This window comes from Triticum dicoccoides, chromosome 5B (assembly GCF_002162155.2).
Source record: "Triticum dicoccoides isolate Atlit2015 ecotype Zavitan chromosome 5B, WEW_v2.0, whole genome shotgun sequence".
In the NCBI taxonomy this organism is placed as follows: Eukaryota; Viridiplantae; Streptophyta; class Magnoliopsida; order Poales; family Poaceae; genus Triticum; species Triticum dicoccoides.
Window position 1 is genome coordinate 476937936 of NC_041389.1, and position 5438 is coordinate 476943373.

The following is a 5438-nucleotide window of genomic DNA, read 5'->3' on the forward strand; positions in this document are numbered from 1 at the left end:
TATATATAAATAGAATTTCTAGTAGAACCAATCATGCATATATATATCATCAATGTCTCACAAACCATCATATTAATTAATTCACACATACACACATGTATAGCTATATACAATTTCTCCTACATATGCATTGCCTTCGGAGCCAATGGCATTATAGCCTAATTGGTGCCTTCGGAGCACGATGACAATTGGAAGTGGTTTTCATGGGGGCGGTATCGGGTAATAGTATTCTCCCTTCGGATTTATGACCTGGTCGAGCAAAAATCCCGCTATTTCCTCTTGAAGTGCTTCTACGCGCTCCATTTCTAGGAGCTTCGCCCGCACCTCTCTGAACTGTTAAGAAGGAGATCAATATGCATGTGTATTAGTTGTGTGACTAGATATCGATAATGGTGTAAAAATTGTGAATAGTGTTTTGACAAGCGTACCCATTCCTGTCTTTGAGATTTGCTCCTTTCGGACGCCATCATGCGAATGTTCTCGCAAACGCAGAATGCACACAGATCAGTCCCCTGCGCCTGCTTCAGGGCCTTTACGAGAATGGAATTTGATCAGATAATAATTAATCAAGAATGATAATTAAAGAGATAGCAGCTAGCTAGCTAGCTAGTACTACTTAATTACTTACCTTGGGTCTTCCCCATTTAAGCTTTTCTTTCCATTCGCCGTCCGTGACCCTGATGAACCTTGCCCAAGCCCTGCCCGCCGAAAAAGAAAATGAATAAAGGGGTTATTAAATAGTTCATATCATGAAATGACGAACTAAATAGACCGAGATATATAGTTAATAATGATTGAAATTACCTGTTGACTATCCCAAACAAGATGTTATAGTCAGTTTTTTCTTTGAGTAGTGAGTCCAGTATTTCAACTGTTCCAGCGTCAACTTTAATGATACACAAGACCCAGTGATATCTGCATGCACACACGTTTGCATGTCTTAATTATGCGGGCATATGTAAGCAAAAACATGTAGCTAGCTAGTAGGCAAAAATAGAGAATTTGTAGTACAAGACAGTGTGACTCACTGGAAATTGTAAGGAAGTAGTATATCTTCATTGTATTTGAGGCGCTTCAAGAACTCTAGCATGCTGTCCTCTATGGCCTTTCGATGACGTTCATCTAATTTCCAAGTGTATTCATTAACGGTGTTTGGGTCAATGATCCCAATGCCATAGCGTCCACCTTTTCTCATTTCATACATCTTCATCCTGCATATAATACCACAGAAAAGAATATAGTGAGGATAATTACAGGTAATGATTGATCAAAAGGATCACTACAGCTAGCTTGAGACTTAAATTACAGAAAGAAATCACTTATAGACAATAGCAACTGATGATAGATTTGTCGAGTGCATCTTGATTGTATAACTGAAACAGTTCAGAATACTCAACGGACACAGCTTTCTCATGGTAGTAATGATCCTCCTTGACATTCACCATGAGGGACAATCGATCGGAAATCTTGGTAATGTCCATGTACCATTGATGCAATTCATACATTCTCGTTGGGAGGTTCTTGACCTTGTCTGGCTCGACCAAAGGTTGGCCCCGGACATATTTCCGTTTTATTTCATCCTTTCTAAGCACATGCATGGGCTCGATCTCGAGGAGTTGTCCAACAGTGATTTTGAGAACTTCATCCTGCATTATATGCTCCTCCTTTATTACCACATTGCCCACCTCAGGAACGTAAACTGTTTGCCCAGAATAATATTGGGCGCGCGTACTGTCATGTGTTGTTGGCACAACAAGCGAGGGGATCGATTGCGCCGCCTGTTCTCCCAGCTGGGGAATGGTTTTCCCGCATTTTTTGACAGCTGCTTCTTGTTTGCTCGATCCCGAGCTCGCCTCCTTACGTACACGTGCTCGATTTAACTTTCTGGTGTGGCGCTCATAGTCTGTGTCAACAGGCTTGGGAGCTGGTGGTTGAGCCATACGAATGAAGTGGTCAATCGTTTCCTCAGGCACTTTCTCCCTTGGCGGCGGTGGCGGTTTCGATGCAAAATGGGCTTCCACCTCGGCCTTCGATATGGCTGTGATTTCCTCCTCGGACCTGTCATAAGCCCTCTGCGGAAGAGGCGTGAGGCTTGGACCATATTTATATTGCTTGCCTCCGCCTGTACTTCCTGTACTACCTCGACTCGTACCACTACGCACCATAGCTGCGGGGTGTCTCTTTTGTGATTGCTGAGGCGGCGGAGACGGCTGACGGGGCTGAGTTGGACGAGGAGGAGTGGCCGCCTGAAGCTGTGCCGGACTTGGAGGAGGAGTGGCCTGAGGTTGTGCCGGACTTGGAGGAGGAGTGGATGTCTGACGCTGTGGCGGACTTGGAGGAGGAGGAGTGGCCTGACACTTTGTCGGACTTGGAGGAGGAGTGGCCTGACACTTTGCCGGACTTGGTGGACTTGCAGGAGTGGGAGACTGCTGACTCGGTGGCGGACTTCGACGAGGAGTCGGCTGACGCGGTGTCGATGGCCTTCGAATAATGATGCAATCCTTTTTCCATAGGATGATACAATGTTTGGCGTCTCCGAGAAAGCGCTCGTCGTTACCTCCAGGATAGTCAAGCTCTAGCTCCGAATATGGGTCCACCACCTCATCAACCAAGACACGAGCATAGCCCACTGGAATTGGGTTGCAATGGAAGGTTGCCTCAGGGGGATTTGTAAAAGCAATGGCGTCCGCCACCTTCATGGATATGTTCTTCATTTTGACATGTAGCTTGCAGCTAGTGTTCTCCGTGATGTCATCCACGGGGTATCTACCCAGCATTGCGTCGTCCGGGGCGGAACCCATGCCGCTTCTCGGCATGGATGGGGCGGTGCTATCCAATGCTGGACCATTCGCTAGCTGCTGCAGCTGCTGAGACCCCCTTTGCTGGGTAAGTGAGTCGATCTGCTCCTACTGCCGCTGGAATTTTACTACCAATTCTGCTTGACTTGCTTCTAGGCTTTGAAGGCGTTCATAGTCCCGCTTCCTCTGCTCCTCCTCCATCTTCCTCTTCTTCTCCTCCGCAATCTTCTTTCTCGCACGGGTTCTGTAGTCGTTGTTCCAGTCTGAGAACCCCTCATACCACGGAATAGCGCCCTTGCCTCGTGTTCTTCCCGGGTGTTCAGGATTTCCCAGGGCACGCGTAAGCTCGTCGTTCTCTCTGTTGGGCTGGAACACCCCCGATCGTGCCTCTTCTATTGCAACAAGTATCGCATCGTCGGCTCCCTTCAGACTTGTCCTCGTCGAAACATTGCCTGTCTTCGGGTCCAACTCCCCCCCATGCGCATAGAACCAAGTCCTGACCCTGGGGGGCCAGCTCTTAGTAACCGGAGTGGCACCTCCATCCTCCATCTCTTTCTCAGACTTATCCCAGTTAGGCATTGCCACCGCATAGCCACCTGGCCCCAGCTTATGGAACTTATCCTTTTTTCGGCATTCTTCTTGTTTATTCCCGACCGTTCCTTAGCTAATTCCGAATCCTTGAATTTCACGAAATCGTCCCAATGAGCACGTTGGTTCTCTAGTGTTCCCTCGAATACCGGAGTCTTCCTTCCTCCCTTGACGTACTTGTCCCATTCACGATTCTTGTGGTTCTTGAATGCAGCCGCCATCTTCCTAAGAGCAGCGTCCTTGACTTTCTGCACATCTGCTTCTGTGAAATGATCTGGTAGGGTGAAATGTTCCATGAGAGTATCCCAAAGTAGATCTTTTTGATTCTTGTCGACAAAAGTAACATCTGGACATGGAGCAGCGTCCTCTTTGCCTTTTTGTCTTTTGTCTTTTGCTGGCTCTCTCCATTCTTGAAGGGAGATCGGGAGTTGGTACTTCACAAGAACTCCGCACTGACGAATGAACTTGTCCGCAATCTTCTTAGGCGCTAATGGTTCGCCATTAGGTCTGACTGCCTCGATATTGTACTTTACGCCCTCCTTCAACTTTTTGTTCGGGCCTCGTTTCGTCCTTTTGCCTGAAGATTTGCTCGATCCGGATGGCTAAAAGAACAAAGATCGATTCGTTAATATATTTTCAAGTCATTTAAAACATGTGATGATCACCAGATACCTGCTTATATAAATATATATACCTCGCCGGTCTTTGTTGTTTCAGGATCAACATGTTCTTCGTCATCGTCATAATCGTAGTTCATGACTTCATCAATTCGGTCGTCGCGATCGAATATCATATCACCCTCTCCGGTGTTGTTTAGAAATTCGGAGCCGTCATAATATTCTTCATTCTGATCATCATTTGGCCCACGTATCATATCGAATATGGTTTGTTCTCCCTCTCTGTCGGTATTGTCTGCCATAGCTTTTATTTAACTAATTCAAAAGAAATATAAAAAAATTTAGTATTCAAATTATATCGTCTCGAATAATAGATATAATCTCGAATACTTCGTCTAGAATAATAGATATAATCTCAAATACATCGTCTCGAATAATATATAATATTGAATAGTACATCACTGGCTAGCTAATTAAAGATCGAATACTACAGAAGAATCTAGGACACTCGCGGTTCCTGCGGCGCGGGCGGTGGACACCCAAAGAAAAGGAACCCTCACAGGATCATAGCTGAAGTGAGATCCCCGAAGATACTGCCAGGTATTGGAGAACCTGCCGCCCTCTAACGCAACCATGTAGCGATGGACATGCTCGTCCTCCTCCCTGACACGGCGACGTACCACCTCCGGCGGGGCCGGGTCCCTCCGCACCGAAACTGGCCCACGCGAACGCCACCAAACGAGATCAGGGTCGACGACGGGACCCGGGGCCGGGTTCCTCATCAAGCGGCGCGCCCCTCCAGGCAGCACCTCCCAGTGCCAGCCCGGCGGAGCCCAGTCCCGGACATGGGTCGGCTGGACGTCGTCGCAGACGGGTCGATGGCGAGGATGCGGGCCGGGCATCGTCGAGAACAAATACTAGCTATATGCCCACAAAAAGTAACAAAATTTTAATGATTGGATTTTGATAACTAAAATTTCTAACATTTCTATATAACACTAATTATGCTAATCTAAATAATCTAAATAACACTAAAATTTCTAACATTTCTAACATTTCTATATAACACTAATTTCTAACATTTCTATATAACACTAATTTCTAACTGATTAAACACTAATTATATCCATCTAACATGCATTCATACATATATAATAGTGAACTAATTAAACACTAATTAAACATACAAAATACGTGTGTGTGTGTACTAATTAAACACTAATTATCTAAACTAATTAAACATACAAAATAATAATCTAAATAATCTAAATTAATTAAAGACTAATTATCTAAACTAATTAAACATGCTTGTGTGTGTGTGTGCGGGCTCGGGGAGGGCTCACAGCGGGCGAGACGACGGCGAGGCGAGGCGACGGCGAGGCGACGGCGAGGCGACGGCCGGGGCGGCGACGGGGACGGGGACGGCGCGACGGGG